Below are 21,278 nucleotides of genomic sequence, written 5' to 3' on the forward strand. Positions count from 1 at the left end.
ACAAAAACTGGGATAGCAATACTTCTATCAGACAAAATAGACGAAACAAAGACTGTAACAAGAGACAAAGGACATTACATAATGATAAAAGGAATGATCTAACAAGAGGTTATAACAATTGTAAATATCTATGCACCCAACATAGAATCACCAAAATATATAAAGCAAATATTAACGGACATAAAGGGAGAAATGATAATAATACAATAATAGTAGGGGACTTTAACACCTTACTTGCATCAATGGATAGATCATCTAGACAAAGAAATCAATAAGGGAAGAGTGGCTTTGAATAACATATTAGACCAGATGAAGTCAATAAATAATACTGAACATTCCAACCAAACAGCAGAATACATATTCTTTTCAAGGCACATGAAACATTTTCCAGGCTAGATCACATATTAGGCTACGAAACAAGTCTCAATAAATTGAAGAAGGTTGAAATCATATCAAGCAGCTTTTCCAACCACAACAGCTTGAAACCAGAAATCAATTACAAGAAAAAAAAAAAACCTAGAAGGAATACAAATGCATGGAGTCTAAACAGCATACTACTCAACAACCAATGGGCCAAAAAGAAACCAAAGAAATAAAAAAAAAATACTTGGAGATAAATGAAAATAGAAACAACAGGTCACTATCTTTGGGACTCAGTGAAAGCAATTTTAAGAGGGAAGTTTATAGTAATTCAGACCTACCTCAAGAAACAAACAAACAAACAAATCTCAAATAAGCAATCTAACCTTACACATAAAGGATCTGGAAAAAGAAATCACAACAAAGCCCAAAGTTAGTAGAAGGAAGGAAACAACAAAGATCAAAATGGGAATAAATAAAATAGAGACAAAACAACAATAGAAAAGATCAATGAAACTAAGAGCTTGTTCTTTGAAAAGGTAAATGGATAATACTTTAGCCAGACTTATCAAGAAGAAAAAAGCAAAGACTCAAATAAATAAAATAAAAAATGAAAGAAGTTACAAGTGCCCCCACAGCAATACAAAGAAGGGATTATTAGACTACTATGAAAAATTATATGCCAACAAATTGGACAAACTAGAAAAAATTGATAAATTCTTGGAAACATACAATCTTCTGAGACTGAATCCAGAAATAATAGATAATCTGAACTAATAGGAATGAAATTGAATCAGTAAAACAAACAAATAAACAAACAAAACAAAACTCCCAACAAAAAATCTAGGACCATATGGCTTCACAAGTGAATTCTACCAAACATTTAAGCAAATGTTTTTAATGTTTATTTTTGAGAGAGAGAGACAGAGCACAAGTGGGGGAGGGACAGAGAGAAAGAGAGAGACAGACAGTATCCAAAGCAGACTCCAGGCCTTGAGCTGCCAGTCCAGAGCCTGACGTGGAGCTCAAACTCATGAACTGTGAGATCATGACCTGAGCCAAAGTCAGATGCTTAACTGACTGAGCCACCCAACGCCCTCTACCAAACATTTAAAGAAGAGTTAATATCTATCCTTCTCAAACTATTCCAAAAAAAGTAGAAAAGGAAGGAATGCTTATAAATTCATTCTATAAGCCCACCATTACCCTGATACCAAAACCAGACAAAGACACTACCAAAAAAAAAAAATCTATATCTATATCTATATATCTATATCTATATCTATATCTATAGATAGGTAGATAGATAGATAGATATATCCATCCCTGATGGACAGAGATGCAAAAATCTTCAACAAAATATTGGCAACTGAATTCAACAATACATTAAGAGGATCATTCACCACAATCAAGTGGGATTTATTCCAAGGATGCAAGGATGGTTCAATATCCACAAATCATGTGATACACCACATTAGCAAAATGAAGGATAAAAAAGTCATACAATCTTAATAGATGCAGAAAAACCATTTAATAAAATTCAATATTATTCATGGTAAAAAGCTCTCCACAAAGTAGGTATACATACCTTAATATAATAAAAGCCATATATGACAAACCCACAGCTAACATCATACTTAATGGTGAAAATCTGAAAGCTTTTCCTCTAAGATCAAGAGAAGGATGTCCACTCTCACCACTTTCATTCAACATAGTACTGCAAGTCCTAGCTACAGCAATCAAACAATAAAAAGAATTAAATTATCCAAATGGTAAGGAAGAAGTAAAACTGTCACTGTCAGCAGATGATATGAAACCTAAAGTCTCCACCAAAAATAATATTAGAATAGTAAATGAATTCAGTAAAGTTGTAAGATACAAAATTAATATACAGAAATCTGTTGCATTTCTATGCACTAATTACAAAGTAGCAGAGAGAGAAATTAAGAAACTAATCTAATTTACAATTGTATCAAAAAGAATAAATACCTAGTAATAAATTTAACCAAGAAAGTGAAAGACCTGTATTCTAAAAAGTGTAAGACAGGGATGAAAAAAATTGAATGTGATACAAGTAAATGGAAATATATGTATCATCTTAGAAGAATTAATATTGTTAAAATGTCCATAGTACCAAAAGCAATCTACAAATTCTATTCTATTCTATTCTATTCTATTCTATTCTATTCTATTCTATTCTATTCTATTCTATTCCTAGAGTGCAAGCAGGGGAGAGGTGCAGAGAGAGAAAAAGAGAATCCTAAGCAGACTCCATGCTCAGCATGGAGCCCAACATGGGGCTAAGTACCATGACCCTGGGATCATGACCTGAACTGAAATTAAGAGTTGGATGCTCAACCAACTGAGCCACCCATATGCCCCAGCAATCTACAAATTCAGTGCAATCCCTATCAAAATACCAACAGTATTTTATACAGAACTAGAATAAATAATCCTAAAAATTTGTATGTAACCACAAAAGACCCCAAATAGCCAAAACAATCTTAAGAAGAAGAAAGCTGGAAGTATCACAATTCTAGATTTCAAGGTATACTGCAAATATATAGTAATCAAAACAGTATGGTACTGGCACAAAAATAGACACATGGATCAATGGAACAGAATAGAGAGCCCAGAAATAAATCCATGTTTATAGCATCAATTAATCTATAACAAAGGAGCAAGAATATACAATGAGAAAAAGATAATCTTTCCAAAAAATGGTGTTGGGAAAACTGGACAGCTGCATGCAATATGAAACTGGACCATTTTCTTACACCATACACAAAAATAAACTCAAGCAAATTAAAGACCTAAATGTAAGACCTGAAATGATAATACTCCTAAATGAGAACATAGAGAATAAACACTTGGACATTGGTGTTCACAATATTTTTCTTGACATGTCTTCTCAGGCGAGGGAAACAAAAGCAAAAATAAACATTGTGATTACATCAAACTCAAGAGCTTTGCACAATCAAGGAAAGCATCAAAAAAAGGAAAAGGCTACCTACTGAATGAGAGAAGAATTCTGATAAGGGGTTAATATCTAAAATATATAAAGAAATAATAAAATTCAACACACACAAAAACCTGCCACAAATAATCCAATTAGAAAATGGGCAGAAGACCTGAACAGATTTTTTTCTAAAAATATACAGATGGCAAACATACATGAAAAGATGTTCAACATCACTTATCATCAGGGAAATGCAAATCAAAACGACAGTGAGATACTACCTTACACCTGTCAGAGTGACTAGTATCAAAACGACAAGAAATAACAAGTGTTGATGAGACTGGAGAAAAAGGAACTGTCTTGCACTGTTGGTATGATGCAAATTGGTGCAGCCACTGTGGAAAATATGGAGTTTCCTCAAAAAAATTAAAAAGAGAAGTACCATACAACCCAGTTATTCTATTTCTGGGTATTTACCAAGGAAAACAAAAACACTAAGTTGAAAAGATGTGTGCATCCCTATGTTTATTGCAGCATGATTGATCATACCCAAGATTTGGAAGCAACTTAACTGTCCATCAATAGATAAATGGATAAAAGAAGAAGTGCTGTATATACAGAATGGAACATTACTCAGCCATTAAAGGAATGAAATCTTGCCATTTGCAACAACGTAGATGGATCTAGAATGTGTCATGCTAAGTGAAATAGGTCAGACAAAGACGAAGACAAATACTGGATGATTTCCCTCATACATGGAATCTAAAAAATTAAACCAAAAGCAGAAACAGATCCATGAGTAGAGAGAACAAACTCATAGTTGCCAGAAGGGAGGGGGCAGGGAGGATGCGCAAAATAGTTGAAGGGGATTAGGAGGTACAAACTTCCAGTTATAAAATAAGTCATGGGATGAAAAATACAGCAGTATATAGTCAATAATACTGTAATAATGTTGTATGGTGACAGATAGTAATTACACTTTTCATGGTGAGCATTTTGTAACGTGTATAATTGTCAAATCACTATGTTGGATGCCTGAAAATAATGTAATTGTAATACCACATATCAGTTATACCTCAATTAAAAACAAAGAAGCTGGTCATCCAAATGACTTGTTTAAACAAATTTTTTAAAGGGGAGAAGAGATTAGGTTACAGACACACATACTCTTGGTGCCTCTCCATTCAATATGGCACCTTCAGGCACATAACTAACCTACATAACATGTACCTGGGTCCAGGTCGTTGGGATCCAATCATGAGATGGTCCAGGTCCTGGCCCTGAGGACATCCTATTGATGTTGAGTGCCATCACAACACGGCTGGTCCTGCTCTGCCCCTTTCCATCCGCACTCCACTGGAGCAGTCACTGTCAGTGATCAAGAAAATCCTCTACCACACAGATATCACAGTTACCTGTTTCTGACCACAGAAAGCATTTGGTGCTCTGACACTGGAAGGTGCTATGGCACACTCTACATGTCACTGCCATTTATTTATACCCACTGCTTGCAGACACACCAGCAGAGATTCTAGAACAGAGCATCGCTAGGAAAATACCTTTGAAACAAGATTAATCACTAGAGAGGTTTAAAGCCAACACCAGATCAAGGCCAGGGTTTGGTTCTCTTTGAAGGTTCTGCTATCTGTCTTTTTTGGGCTTAATAGGAGAAGAGAAAGTCTTTGGAAGCAAGATCTTTTTATTTGATGCCTTATTGGTTTCCTGCATAGTCAATTCCATTTTGTCCTTTTATAAAAGTTTGTAAAACATTTTTTAAAAATGTTTATTTATTTTGAGAGAGAGAGCATGTGAGCAGGGCAGGGGCAGAGAGAGAGGAAGACAGAGAATTTCAAGCATGCTCTGTGTTATCAGCCCAGAGCCCGACACAGGACTCAATGTGGGGCTTGAACTCATGAACATGAATTCATGACCTGAGCCAAATTTAATAATTATATATATATGTATACACACACACACACACACACACATACACACATCTAATTTATATATGCATATATTGTGTGTGTGTGTGTGTGTGTATATATATATATATAGTTTCAAAATTATATATATTTCCAATGTGAGTAGCATTTCTTAATTTTTTACTCAACAGCATCTCCTTCAGTCTGCACTAGCGTGAAATTTCTTGGCTGGCTCCCTTTCTCTGCCAGAGGTGAAGCCAAGTGGAAAAAACAGTCAACATTTTCCATCTCTTTGGCCCAGATGACCAGGATTGGGCATTTTGCTCAGCTCTGCATAACAAGCTACACAATGTACATATAAAAAATAAAATTGAATGAAGTAAGAGTAGGAACATATAAAACACTGCCTTTCCTTTTATTTGATGTAGCTATCAAGCTGTTCTCTAAATATCTGTCATTGTGGTAAAAAGCACACATTATTGCATAGGCATTGTGTTATATTTCTGGTCATATATGTACATTTAACTTCATATACACAAAAGGTAATAGTTATAAGATACAACATCATGTAAAATGTATTCTTAAAATGTGTTCTAGTAACATAGGCTCTATGTTTTATGCAAGCTACATTTCATGTTTAAAATCTTTCTTGTTTTAGCACTGACTAGTATATAATTTATTTATTATAATTTAGTAAGGGGTTTCAGAATAGCATGTTTAAATAATGGTCAAATTTTACCATAGGTCAATTCTGATCTAGTATGCGGGGTCCAATTCCAATGGAAGCTGTTACTTTGTCCCTCTTATTAAGGTCAGCAAAGATAGAATTCTATACATCTTAATCATATCTCCTATGACTAATTCAGCCCATAGGATTATAACCATGAATATTTTATATGTAACTTCCAGTAATAGTGCTCATTCTACCAATCAATATCAAATTAACCCCAAGATTACTGAAAACCTGGAATAAAATATAAAATATTGAATCATTCATTTTTAATAACATAGGTTATAAATGTGTATTGCTCTGGAGAAATGACTCTTGATTTTGTAATGCAATATTTATGAGAGAGTTTGGAACAGTGGAGAAAGTTCTGCCTTCTTTCCTCCGTGTTGGAAGATCTGCTCCGTGGGAACAACTCGCTGCCATCATGCATAGGATGTTGTTCCACCTGTGTTTTGTATTCCTGAAGCCGCCCAGTGCCAATTCAACTTGAAGAAATTCTATTTAATGTAGTCTAACACTTCAATTTAAAGGTTTTTCTTTAATGTTTATTTATTTTTTAGAGAGACAGACAGAGCACGAGCAGGGGAGGGGCAGAGACAGGGAGGCCCAGAATCTGAAGCAGGCTCCAGGCTTTGAGCTGTCAGCACAGAGCCTGACACGGGGCTCGAACTCACAGACTGTGAGATTATGACCTGAGCCCAAGTCAGGCGCTTAACTGACTGAGCCACCCAAGTACCCCTCTAACACTTCAATTTAATAAACATTTAATGAGCAAAGCAGAATGCTAGGTTGTATTAATAAGGTGTCCCTTAGCTGTAAGGAAAGACAACTCAGGTTTATTTGTGTGAAGTCTCATAGAGCCTATGTTAGCAGGACAGGCTGGCCTCACTGGAACAACAAAGCTGCCAGACATCTTCTTTCTCTTCCCTTGTCTTACAACACCCCTTTCCTTTCTGTCTTCTGTTTCCTTTTCTTTTTTTTTTTTGTAGCATGGCATTTTATCCCTGCCATATTTTTGCTTCATTCTGCCTTTTGTCAGCTTCCTTTCTGTTCTCTGACCTGCTTATACATGACCCATCAGAGCTACCCCCAAATAATACTTTCTATAATAAATATATATGTATACATATATACATATATGTATATATATATATGTATATATAAAACAGTTTCTAGAAGTAGTTATTTTTGCTTTTGTTTCCCTTGCCTGAGGAGGCATACCTAGAAAAACGTTCCTATGGGTGATGTCAGACACATTTCTGCCCATGTTTTATTCTAGGAATTTTATGGTTTTAGGTCTTACATTTAGGTCTTTAATCTATCTTGATTATAGTATAAGAAAATGGTCCAGTTTCTTTTTTTTTTTTTTTTTTTTTTTTTTTTTACATGTACTCATCCAATTTTTCCAGTGATGCAGGCAGGCCGGGTCTGAGGACCATGGTGGATGCTGGGTTCCCGTGGGACCAGCCTAGAGGGTCCTTGGCTTCATGCAGGATGGAAATCAAATGTGAGCCAGCAGGAAATGAAAGCAGAGTTTATTGAAGATATGAGTCTTGTCTTTGCTTGGGGCCTGGGGGGTTTTTATGTGGTCTGGGGCACATGTCCTCTCAGGAATCCAGGAATTAGTTGGAACAAAGCCGAGGATCCAGGTGATATTCCTTAGAGTCAAGGAATATCAAGATAACTATATATCAAGATATCTAACACCTGGAGATCTGGAATATGCATGTGAAAGCTTCTTGTGGTCATTCTCACCCGGTCCTTCTTAGATGTTATCTATTCTAGAGAAGTCATTGACTCCTTATCTCTTAAGAGGAGGACCTATGCTATTTGCATTACAAGGCGTGTGTAGAGTGGGGTGGGGTGCAGGTCCTGGCAAGAATAGAAGCCAGAAAAGAAGCAAAGGGGGAAAAAACAGCTTTTTCTCTCTTTGGGTTCCTTCGGTTTCCCTGTCTCACCAGCACTGTTTGTTGAAGAGACTGTGTCTTCCCCATTGTATAGGTAGCTTTCTGTCAGCCCCAGAGGACTGCCAGCTCACAGGCCAGTGGTCAGGATGGATTCCACTGCATGGTCCCAGCCTGATGCAATGAGGTGGCTTGGCTGGTGTCTCAGTAGGGGACAAGGAGCAGCGCCATTAGTGATGATAGCCTTGGTGTGAGGAAAAGAGGTGCTGCACAGCCACCTGCAAGAGACAGACAAATCTTAAATCCCGGATTAAAATGCTGACAAGGTAAGAGATCTCCTGAGACACAGATTAGAGAGCTCCATAAAATAAGCAGGCCCCTGTTTTCTGGAAGACAGTAAAAACAGACAAATTGGCTCGGGGGATGCTGGGGAAAGATTATGATATAGAGAAAGAAAGGCTTACAAAGCTGAAAGGCATCTTGTACAAATGTTGTCTCCTAGGATGATCAATCTGTGGCCATCAGCCCAACACTTAGTCATGTAATATGTGAACACTTAAATGCACAACAGTACAGGCACCAAAGGGCCTACAGAGCCAGGGGTGCACACAGGGCTAGTATTTTTGAGGACCTATTGTTTTCAAGGTACATTGCTGGAGGCTTTGCAAATACTATTTAATTTAATTTAACTTAATTTTTAGTTCTAGACTTGTGTTTAGTTCTAGACTTCTCTGTCCAATTTCCTTGCTTACTTTGTGCCATACTCTAGAATTCATTACTTTTCCCTATACACAAAAGAGTTAGAGGGAACTACTTCCCTCCAGAAGTCAGTAGTTGAGATGAGGAACTTGCCTTGTCCCCACATGCTCTGAATTTCCCTTAGCCCAGACTTCTGACTCATACTTCATACCCTCAGTGCCTCTTACTCCTGTCAGCTCTGGGCTCTGAGGCTCTCAGTGAGCTCTTCCTGTTTCTTCTCAAGCAGCTGCTTCCTTCAACCAGAGCACGCAATCTATTTCCCAAAGCTTCACCTTTTAAACCTCCCCTTCCAATGCGTGGGATGAGCTCTATCAAAAAGACATTAGTTTTGGGGCGCCTGGGTGGCTCAGTCGGTTAAGCGTCCGACTTCGGCTCAAGTCACAATCTCACGGTCCGTGAGTTCAAGCCCCGCATCGGGCTCTGTGCTGACTGCTCAGAGCCTGGAGCCTGTTTCAGATTCTGTGTCTCCCTCTCTCTCTGACCCTCCCCCATTCATGCTCTGTCTCTCTCTGTCTCAAAAATAAATAAACGTTAAAAAAAAAAAAGACATTAGTTTTTATAGAATTTTGGAAAACAAAGTACAGAGAAGATAGCATATTGCATTATTTATTCTCTTAGAGCTCACTGCTTTGTATCTGTTTGTTTATGCAAATAAGGAGAATGTTTGCATCATCCTCTCCATACTAATAGATTCCAGTTTATGAAGTAGAAAGTCATTTGAGATTAGAAACAGGTAAAACATGTACACAGAAAGTTAGGAAATGGAAGGATGAAAATCTTTTAAATTTAAAAATAATTGTCAGGGCACCTGGGTGACTCAGTTGGTTAAACATACAACTGTTGATTTTGGCTCAGGTCATGATCCCTGGGCCATTGTATCAGGCCCTGAGTTCTGGTTCCGTGCTAAGCACAGAGCCTGCTTAAGATCCTCTCTTTCCCTCCCTCTGCCTGTCCTTTGCTCATGTGCGTATGCATATGCACATGCTCTCTCTCTCAAAAAAATTTTTTTAATATAAAAAGAAAAAGAAAAATAGTTGTAGAGTGCTTGGCTGGCTTGTTCAAAAAGAGTGCGACTCTTGATCCACATTGGGTGTAGAGATTACATAAAATAAATAAATAAAATTTTTATATGTTCACTTTTTAAATTATTATTTTTAAAGGTTTTTATTTACTTAAGTAATCTCTACACCCAGTGTGGGCTCGAACTCACGACGCTGAGATCAAGAGTCACACGCTCTTCTGACTGAGCCAGCCAGGTGCCCCCAAATCTTCACTTTTAAAAAAATAAAATAAATGGTTGTGAAGTAATTGAGGGTTAAGTTTTTGCTGTTTTGAAGCTTTGATCTAATGGCACTATTTGGATTTATGAATAAATGTTTTTTTAAGTAATCTGAGTATAAAGTGCAAATGTGGATTTTTTTTTTTTTAACTTGTGCAGGATTCTCTCCAGCTAGTCTCCCAATTTCCTGGATGTGATTGAATGCCATAAAAACTATCAAACCAGTTTTGTGTTTTTTTTAACTTTTATTCAGTTTTGAGAGACAGAGAGAGAGCATGAACAGGGGACGGGCAGAGAGAAAGGGAGACACAGAATCTGAAGCAGGCTCCAAGCTGTCAGCTCAAAGCCTGACATGGGGTTTGAGCCCACGAAAGGTGAGATCATGACCTGAGCCCGAGTCAGACGCCCAACCAACTGAGCCACCCAGGCGCCCCAATCAAAACAGTTTTTAACCTACCTGAAGCATTTTCTGTCTTCTAGGTTTAGCTAATTCTAAATGTTGTATCTTGAATACAGTGAATTATGTTGCATAAGAAATTCATTATAACAGTTTATTTTTATTTATTTTTTAACGTTTATTTTTGAGACAGAGAGAGACAGAGCATGAATGGGGGAGGGTCAGAGAGAGGGAGACACAGAATCTGAAACAGGCTCCAGGCTCTGAGCTGTCAGCACAGAGCCCGACGTGGGGCTCGAACTCACGGAGTGTGAGATCATGACCTGATCTGAAGTCGGCCGCTTAACCGACTGAGCCACCCAGGCGCCCCTCATTATAACAGTTTAGATCGTTTTAGCAATTCATCTTTTTAATGAAAAGTATGTGCAATCGCATACAATTATATTAGAAATATTTTCCACATATCTAGATATATTTTAGTCTTTTTTTTTTTTAAAGTAAGCTCTACACCCAACAAGGGGCTTAAACTCATGAACCTGAGGTCAAGAGTCACATGCTTTACCTACTGAGCCAGCCAGGCACCCCTAGATATTTTATATCAGACTATTGTCTCAATCTGGAATGCCCTTCCACTCATTATATAAATAAATTCTTTATAAATTAAAAATGCACACACACACACTACGTAAGTACATTCTTATTATAAAAATGGAAATAGTATAGGGCTATATATATAAAATATCTTTTCACCATTAATGTAAAAATTCTTTATGTGTAGAGCATTGACATGCCAACTGAAAACCTAAGTTTCCCAGGTTTCCTTGCAGCTGTGTAGTCACAAGACACAGTTCTGGCAATGAGATAGAAGTTTACTGGGAAAGACTTTTGGGGAAGCTGTTTTTTCTCTGAGAAAGAGATAAACACATGTTCCACCAGTAACCTTGGTCACTCTAATGGAAGGCATTGTAGCATAGGTGCTAAGACTATAGATTGTTACTAACACCTGCATTTGAGACTTGAATCTTCAGCTTCTTTTCTTTTTATTTTTTTTTTCAACGTTTATTTATTTTTTTGGGACAGAGAGAGACAGAGCATGAACGGGGGAGAGGCAGAGAGAGAGGGAGACACAGAATCGGAAACAGGCTCCAGGCTCTGAGCCGTCAGCCCAGAGCCCGACGCGGGGCTTGAACTCACGGACCGCGAGATCGTGACCTGGCTGAAGTCGGACGCTTAACCGACTGCGCCACCCAGGCGCCCCTCTTCAGCTTATTTTCTATTTATCCTGGGTAAATGGCTTATTTTCACACCTCTGTTTTCTCCCCTCTGAAGGAGGAGAGTGTATTCTCATTGTAACTCAGAGGGAAACCTTCACAATGTCTGGAGCCCTTGATGTCCTGAAAATGAAAGAGAAAGATGTCCTCAAACTACTTGCAGCAGGAACCCACTTAGGTGGCACCAACCTTGACTTCCAAATGGAACAGTACATCTGCAGAAGGAAGAGTGATGGCATCTGCATCATAAATCTGAAGAGAATCTGGAAGAAGCTTCTGCTGGCTGCTCATGCCATTGTTACCATTTAAAAACCAGGTGTATGAACATGATATCTTTCAGGAACACTGGCCTGTAGACTTTGTTGAAGTTGGCTGCTGCCACTGGAGCCCCTCCTTTTGTGGGCCGCTTCACTCCTGGAACATTTGCTAACCAGATCCAGGCAGCCTCCCTGGTGTCTTCAGGAGGTTACTGATAGCAGGGCTGACTACCAGCCTCTCACAGAAGCGAACAAACAGTGAATATCCCAAAGGATTATTATGAAAATTAAATGAGTTACTATATGGAAAGCACCTACATTAATACCTAGAGTGTGGTAAGCACTAAATATATGCTAACTGCTATTGCAAGCTCCCACAGAAACATCAATTATTGGACAGGTCATCTTTATTCTTCATTTTATTTTTATTTTTTTTTTAAAGATTTTTTTGTTTAAGTAATCCCTACACCCAACATGGGGCTCGAACTTACAACCCTAAGATCAAAAGTCACATGCTCTACTGACTAAGCCAGCCAGGTGCCTCTGTTCTTCATTTTATTATGTACTAGGCTGGTGCATGTCTTTTGTCTTTTTTTCCCCTCATTATTTCTTCCTAGAATATATATGCATGGTGGAAGGAGAAGAGCCATCTTGGTATAAGAGGGGTTCATGAGAATCATAGCTACATACTAGAGATGCTAGAGCAGAAAGCTAATTGGATCTTTGACAGCTCCTTGGAAGAATAAACAAAAATAACACCATAATTTGTTTAAACGTTTGTTAGGTTTCCTGTTATACACAATTGAAAATAATTCCTACTGTTACAAACCATTCATTTAATTTTTAGTAATGAAAAAATGTGGAGTATTTTAGTAGTTCTCATGTCATTTTGAGTTGGGGTCAAAAAATCCCATTTTTGAGATTTGCTCCAGTATTGATGTATGTACTACTGAAAAGAGCAGGATACTGTTTCTTCTTTGATGGTGAAAAAAAAAAAGTTTAAGAAGTCAGGTCACCATGATCAAGAAAATCTTGTCATCTTCAATGATAATTACATGAGTCAATGGGGAGAGCCACAATAGGGGAGAGAGAAACTGGTAATGGGCTATTCTCCATACAAAAATGGGCATTATATTTTGTCTCTTTCTGCCAGGCATTCAAATGACCATTTTCAAATTTTTGAGAATGAGATGTTCTTAAAAATTATTTTCTTTTATAGTTTTCTGTTGCCTACTGTTTCATAATATGCATAGTGAGATAATAAATTTGAAAACAGGTAATTAAAACAAGAGAGCATAAAATAGTTCAACTCCAGAGAAAGGACTATGGCCAATATTGGTTTGGGATTGAGAATAAATCTGTACCTGTTGTTGTTATTCCTAAATTAGAGTTGCCTGGTAACTCTACCCAGCTGTTAATTAAGCACTTAGGCAGCCACAGTCATTAACTCTTTCAGGTCCCCAGGATACTATTTAGTTATTGCTTCAATTTTCTGTACTAAGCCGACTAATAGGCAATGTCTTAAAACATTGAGAATAACTGGTTCATAATATATTTTATCCTCTTTATGATTAGATGGAAAAAGCAATTCTAATTTAGTTCCCCGTTCATTTTAATTTGGGTTAGCAGATGTTCTATGCGTACTGAAGTCAACTATTTAATTTGCATTATAGAAGAATATAATAGCAATTTCTCAGGGTTTGCATGTGTGTGTGTGTGTGTTTTGTTATAGTGTGGTTTTAATTTCCTCCAAAATGTTGCTATAAAAATAGAATACATTTTATTTTCTAATTCGCGAAGAATATCCCGAGAACAAAATTGGGTTCGTAAAATTCAAGCAATATTTTAAAATTAGATTTGTTTGAAGAGGGAATGAGGGAAATAGAGAAAAAAAGTACAGCAAGGGAAAGAAGGAAAGTAAAGAGAACAGTGAAGCTCTCAGCTTGCCAACAAGGATGTGGATCCACTTTGAGAACAGGTTTGTGGTGGGGGGGGAGCAGTTCTCATGGAAAACATTCCTATTTCTAGTATGATACTACATTTTAAAAACTTATCTTCCATATATTCTTTTGTGTATATTAAGGAGGATTTTTGTACAAGCTACCATCTGAACAAATGGAAGGGAAGGTACATATCAGTATTTTAGTTTGGTAATTGTAGGTTTCCCAAATCTTATTTAATCAAAAGTAAATGCTTGCTTGCTGTTTTAAGCTTCTAAGTTTTGGGGTAATTTTTTATATGTTAATAGATAACATATCATAAGATTGTCTTGATGGAGCACCTGGGTGGCTCATTTGGTTGACCATCCTACTCTTGATTTTGGCTCAGGTCATTATCCCAGGGTCGTGGGATCAGGCCCCACATCACGCTAAGCATGGAGCCCGCTTAAGATTCTCTCTCTCTCTTTCTCTCCCTCCCTCTCTCTTTCTCTCTCTCTCCCCTTCTGCCCCTCTTCCCCATTCACGTGCACTCTCTCTCTCACACAGAAAAAAAAGAGCGTCTTGATGACTACATGAGAGCAAATGAATAATACAGATTATCATTATTAGCTTGTTCTATCAGAACTTTGGTCAGGAAGTAACTTCTTTCATATAGATTGTACCTATTCTGTTGACAAGCTCAATTTAAAAAAAAAAATTAATGTTTATTTTTGAGAGAGAGAGACAGACAGAGTGTGAGTGGGGGAGGGACAGAGAGAGGGAGATGCAGAATCTGAAGCAGGCTCCAGGCTCTCAACTATCAGCACATAGCCTGATGTGGGGCTCAAACTCACAAGCTGTGAGATCATGACCTGAGCCAAAGACGGACGCTCAACTGACTGAGCCACCCAGGCACCCGGACAAGCTCAATTTTTTGATGTTTTGATAACTTTCAGTTCTTATTTTAAATTTCCCCAAATTCTCTCATCACTTTTAAGTTAGAGGTTACAGACGTTTCTACTTTCACTTCGTATTGGAAATATATGATTGGCAAAAATACATTACTGGATCTTACAATAAACATAAATTACATCAATAAAGTATTCAACTATTCTCTAAAAACCTGTATATAGATGAATCCCCCCAAAATAGTTTCTGGCTTGTATGCTAAAAAGTCACTTTAGGAAAGCCTACATATTCTCTGTAGGGGTTTGATTAAAGTGTGGTTACTCTATAATCTGCCATATTTGGGACTATTTTTCAAAGGCCACTGAGCCTTATCAGTAACAACGTCATCTTTACATCCTCTGGTGAATAATGGTTACAAGATAGTATTTTAATTGTCTAAGGCCTAGATCTCAAACTCAATTCCTTTAGGGGCTGAGCACGTCAAGAAGATGAATGGGGTGAGCTGAATGGGGAGCTCAGGTCCTCCAGGAGCCACAAATACTCAACTCACCTCAGTGTCCTCACGCAGGCTTTCAATGCTGGGTTACCAGATTCTTCTAGCTTCAAAAGAACATGGAAATCTTGGTTTTTATTTATGTTTTTAAAGAATTTTTGAGAGAAAACTCTCCATATTTTATATTTTTTAAAGTTTATTTATTTATTTTGAGAGAGGCAGAATGTGAGCAGAGGAGGGGCAGAGAGAGCAGGAGAGTTCCAAGCAGGCTCCATGCTGCCAGCAGAGGCCAACACGGGTCTTGATCTCATGAATCTGAGATCATGACCTGAGCCAAGTTTAAGAGTTGGGCCCTTAAGCGATTGAGCCACTCGGGCACCCCCAAACTCTTCATATTTTAAAATATTGTTGGGGTGCCCGGGTGGCTCAGTTAAGCATCCAACTTCAGCTCAGGTCATGATCTCACAGTTCCATGGGTTTGAGCCCCGCATTGGGCTCTGTGTTGACAACTTGGAGCTTGGAGACTGCTTCGGATTCTGTGTCTCCCTCTCTCTCTGCCCCTCCCCCACTCATACTTTGTCTCTGTCTCTGAAGACTGAATAAACGTTAAAAAAATTTTTTTTAAATAAATAAAATATTGTTTCATTTGTCTTAAACACTTGCAAATGGAATAAAATACATCTGTGAACTGTAGTCATTTCCCGGGTATCAAGAGATGAGAGGGAAGCTGAGTGTATAGACTGCAAAGTTATTATTTTGTGGACAAAACCTCTATCTACTGGAAGAAATGTCCAGAAGCTCGTGTTACACATATTTCCAGGTGTTGGATACATAATGCATGGTTTCTATAAAGAGGCTAGCTCTGACACTGCATCATCAGACAACTACAGTGTTTAAAGTCTTCTCATCAAGGGTTCTCATTCATACAGACAAACTAGTTTAAATTTCCAAGAAAGACATTTCTCCTGTGCCTATAATCACTTTCCTGTGGATTCACAGTGGCTGGTGTTACGACACAGCTGTTTAACCAGCTGCAAAAACAGTAAGTGGAAGCCATGTAGAAAAGGTCATCTGTCAGTTGGTTAGCACTGATTCATCATCATAAGGGCCAGGAAAGCTGGGGGTCTATCATCATCACCTCAGGAATGTCAGCAACTTGCAGGGCCCAAAACAAATGTACTCTACTTTTGACCTTTACTCTTCACTCTCATAATGTTTGTTACTCTATTTAGCATAGCTGCTCATGTAAAATGTGCATCTATTGTCATAATCTCAAGAATATTACTTCATTTTATTTTTTATTTTTTTAACTTTCATTCATTTTTTGAGAGATGGAGAGAGACAGAGCGTTAGCGGGGGAGGGGCTGAGGGAGAGGGAAACAGAATCTGAAGCAGGCTCTAGGCTCTGAGCTGTCAGCACAGAGCCTGATGTGGGGCTTGAACTCATGAACCATGAGATCATGACCTGAGCTGAAGTCAGACACCCAACTGACTGAGCCACCCAGGCACCCCTAAAGAATATTATTAATGCATAATTACATGACAGGAGCTACTTTTTGAATTGTTGGAAAATGAGAGAAGATGACATCTTTAGCCTCTTCCAGGTTGGCTCATGTTCTGCTATTTCTACCCTATGTATTGCTCTTCTTATAGCTACCTTTTTGGACCTATTGATTACTGGCTATTGAAAAGAATCATACAGAATACTTTGTTTTTCTGATAGGTCTGTTGGGTAAGATTTATTGCATCCTAATTTTGACCTGGAAAATATTCTTTCCCAATTAAACTGCAAAGAGAATGTTTCCATTAACTGTATACATTACTCATTGTATAAAGTGTATCTTCAGGATGCCTGGGTGGCTCAGTTGGTTAAGTGTCCAACTCCAGGTCATGGTCTCATGGTCTGTGATTTTGAGTCCCGCATTGGGCTCTGTGCTGACAGCTCAGAACCTGGAGCCTGCTTCAGATTCTGTGTCTCTTTCCCTCTGCCCATTCCCTACTCACTCTCTGCCTCTCTCTCTCTCTCTCAAAAATAAACATTAAAAAAAATTTTTTTTAAGTTTATTTTAAAAACTTAATAAGTGGTCAGACTTTCCCGGGCTGCTATTGATAATAAAATGTTGAGCAAGACTCTAAATTAGTAATGTCAATCCCAGTGGAAGACAATTGATCGCTAACAATACTTACTTTTATATATAGGAAAAATCAATAGTTTTATCTGTTTTACATATGGTACACAATGGGCATTCTTCATTAGCCTATAAACAAAGATTAACACATTTAATATTAGCAATTCTTTAAAGAATTGGAATATTTTGTTAAAAGCAAGATTAAGCAATTTGTATTCCGTAAATGGTGAGTCCGTTGTATTTCTTTTGTCTTCTGAAAGAGAATTGCAGAGTACATTGTGAAACAGCCTCTCCCAGTCCAATCCTCCTGCATATGACACCTATAAACTCTGGGCAAAAATAAACAACTAGAGGTATTGGAAACTAAAAGCAGGTAGAAATTGGGTCTACAGTTGGAAGAGGAAAATTGCACTGAGTGAGTTTCTCCATTTTTAAAGACTCTCAGTTTGAGGACAAGCCCTAGAAGGGGTAGCTAAAACCCCTGTGCACAGAGATAAGTGTATTGGCTTGAAGAACCAGAGGACAGAGTTCAGAGGGACCACAACAGCAGGACAACAAAGGGGAACATCCTGGAAAGGAGAGAGCCTGAGAGGGGAACCCCAAATTCTGTGTATGAACTCTGCCCAAATCTCTGGTTGGGCCCTAAACCACACATACATGGGGAAGGCTAGCTGAGCAGCCAGGTAAGGCTTAAAAAAAAAAATTGAATAGTGATTTCAGATGTACACCCACTGCAGGGAAGACAAAGTTTGAAGTTTGGTTCCACCCAAGTAAACTGCCTACTAAAACAGAGGAATGGGACCAGAATGGGGTTACATGCCCCTGTCCTAAGTGCAGCAGAAGTCAGGGCAGTGATGGTTTGCCATTTTCAGTCTTTATATGGGTAGTAGATTGTGCTAGAAAGGGTGCAGAGGGTTGGTTGGAAAGCAGATAGATAACGTAGAGCGTCTATAACTTTACAAAATTGAGAGAGTCTAGTTGAGGTAACGGAAGCAATTCAATTCTATTGTATTGAACTAGGAAACTTAAAAAAAAAAAAGACAAGCTTACAAATTTATTTAATGTAAGTTTTATGTGGTATGGGAGCCTTCATAAGGAAATAAAGAGCCAGAGAAATAACTAGACTTGTGTACTTTTATGCTAGGCTTGATGAAGAGTGGCAAGTCAAGGAAAAATGGAATGTTACAGTTAAGGAATGAGTGCTGTAAACTGGGGGGAACCCTGCAAGGCCTGTTTGTTGGGATTCTTCTTGGCTCCCTTTTGACCTTGGCTCCCTTTAAAATTTGAACCAAATTTTAACTCACTATATGGCAATCATACCTGCTGTATAATTTAAAACTTTTTATTGTGAAAATGTCAAACATCAACAAAGATTGATATTTTGAATTTCTGCATATCCATTATTTGACTTCAACAATTGTCAACATTTTGTCACTATTGTTTTCTTCTGTATTTTAAATTTTATTTCCCCTGAAATTTTAATTTAATAGTTGTAAATGTACATAAAAATGGAAAGGATAGTAGAGTGAGTACCCATATACCTTTCACCTAAATTTAGTAATCACTAATATTTTGGTATATTTGCTTTACTTCTCTAAAATATATATATATATATTTTTTTTAATATATATATATTTATATATATATACTCTCTCAAAAGTGTGTGTGTGTGTGTGTGTGTGTGTGTAGTTTCTTTTCTAAAACATTTGAAGGTAAGCTGCAGAGAACATTATACCTTGCCACTGTATCAGTTAACTTTTATTTTATTTTATTAGAAACTGTTTATTTTCCATCAACTTCATTTCCATTTTGCTTGCCTTTGTAGAAGAACAGCTTAAGACTACTCAGTGGTTGTTCCTGCCCATTCAGTGACCTGAGCAGTGGAAGCTGCAGACCGGTCTTCACTGGCAAGCTCAACACCCCAGTCTTCAGTGGGGAACTGCTGAACAGGCACAGAGGTACCTGCATGCCTTCAGACCAGTCCGAACTTCTGGGTGAGTAGCGATGAACTTAGGAGCTGGAGCAGTCCACTCACCTAGAAATTCCTCCTTGGTCACAGCCTTTTCAGTGTTGGCCTGCTCTTCCTTTTCAATCTCTTCAGGATCCCATTAGAAGTAGAGCTAAGGTATGACCTCCTATGTGTATTCACGGGAAATGGTACCTTGCATGCACAGAACTTTCTGGGCCAGCATCCACCACATCAGACCCACTGAGTGAGCTCCCTTGCTGTTGCATGGGATGACAGTGTCCATGTAGCGCAGAGGAGAGTCTGTGTTACACAGAGCAGTAGTAGGCAGGTCAACATAAGATGCCTCTGTAAGAGGCTGGTGGTCAGCCCTGGGATCAGTAACCACTAGAAGTCTTGGCTCCTGGAAGGCTGCCTGGATCTGGGTGGCGAAGTGGCCAGCAATAGGAGTGGTTCTAACAGAAGCAGCAAACTTCAGCACAGCTCGCTGGCCAGTATTCCTGAATGATATGACACTGACATCAGCTGGGCTTTCAATGGCAGTAATGGCTTGACCTGCCAGCAGAAGCTTCTCCCAGGTTCCCTTCAGATTTATGTTGTATATACCATCACTTTTCCTTCTGTAGATGTACTATTCCATTTGGAAGTCAAGGTTGGTGCCACCTTAGTGAGTTCCTGCTGCAAGTAATTTGAGGACATCCTTTTCCTTCATTTATAGGACATCAAGGGCCCCAGACATTGTGAAAGTTTCCCTTTAACTTACAACAGGAACACAAAACAACACCATACGGACCCCTCCCTGGGTAGCACAAAAGGCTGTATCAGTTAACTTTTACTATAAATCACCTGGCGTTTTAAAATAACCATTTATTTTTTTGCAATTCTGTGGGCTGGCACTTTGAATAGGGCTTAGCTGTGGTGTTTTTTCTCTGCTCCATGTGGGTTTGTCTGGGCTCAGTCACACATTTGTGATCAGTTCGCAGGTTGGCTACAGAATAGCTGGTTCTTGATGCCTTTATTCCCATATCTGGCAGTTAACTGGGGCCTCAGTTCTCCTCTAGGTGGCCTTTCTTTCTCCCGTAGGTCACACTAGTCTCCTTACATGGCAGTGTCAGGGCAGGGTTCCAAGAGGAAGAGAGCAGAAGCTGCAACATCTCTTGAAGCTGAAGCTCAGAAGTCACACAGCATTACTTCTACCATATTCTGTTGGTCAAAATAAGCTAAAGACTGGCTGAGAATCAAGAAATGAACCTGTTTTCCCTCCAGAATCCCTGAAGGACTCACATTTCAGAGATACTAACAATTAAAGTATGGTATTGAAAACAGAGGGGATCATGTGAAGTCAATATTCAGAGAGGGAAGTTAGACCCTTGGTTCCTCTCCAGTGCACCAGGAACTATTCCCAGGAAGTGTAGGTTTTATGCACACGATGTGTGTTAGAGGGTGGAGGTGGAGAACAGAGCTCCTTAAACCCTTGAAATTCCTTGAGTAATACAAGTGACTTATTATTCATAATAAGTCCTTTTGGATATGCCGGGAATTTATGTTAGCAAGGTGACTTAGGGTGGGACCCCTAGATAGCATCAGGAGATGGCTGGTCACCAGAGAAAACAAGTGATTAGAGGATTGGAACTTTTAGTCCCACTCACCACTCACCATTCTCCAGGGTGGGAAGCAGGGGCTGGACATGAAGTCTATAAAAACTCTTGAGTCACAAGATTTGATATGCTTCTGGTTGGTAAACATATGAAGTGCTGGGAGGGTGGCAAGTCAAGAGAAGGCATGGAGCTTGCATATGTGGCCCTAACTCATACCTTCCCCTATGCCTCTCTTCCATCGGACTGTTCGTGAGTTGTAGCCTTTATAATAAACTGGTGAGTGTAAGTAACGTGTTTCCCTGAGATCTGTGAGCCATTCTAGCAAACTATTGAATTATGGGAACTTATAATTTGAACTTATAATTGAACTTACTATATTTGAACTTACATTTGGTTAGAAGTAAAAGGGACTCAGGCTTATATTGG

General features: G+C 38.5%; 1 pseudogene; it reads right to left on the reverse strand.

The window, feature by feature from the left end:
• Positions 1-19,128: 19,128 nt before the first annotated feature.
• LOC124525902 (40S ribosomal protein SA-like) lies at positions 19,129-19,993 on the reverse strand (annotated as a pseudogene).
• Positions 19,994-21,278: the final 1,285 nt, after the last annotated feature.

The sequence above is a fragment of the Lynx rufus genome, unplaced genomic scaffold (assembly GCF_022079265.1).
Source record: "Lynx rufus isolate CCGP_SWC_20201006 ecotype Redwood Valley unplaced genomic scaffold, mLynRuf1.p SCAF_5, whole genome shotgun sequence".
Classification (NCBI taxonomy): Eukaryota; Metazoa; Chordata; class Mammalia; order Carnivora; family Felidae; genus Lynx; species Lynx rufus.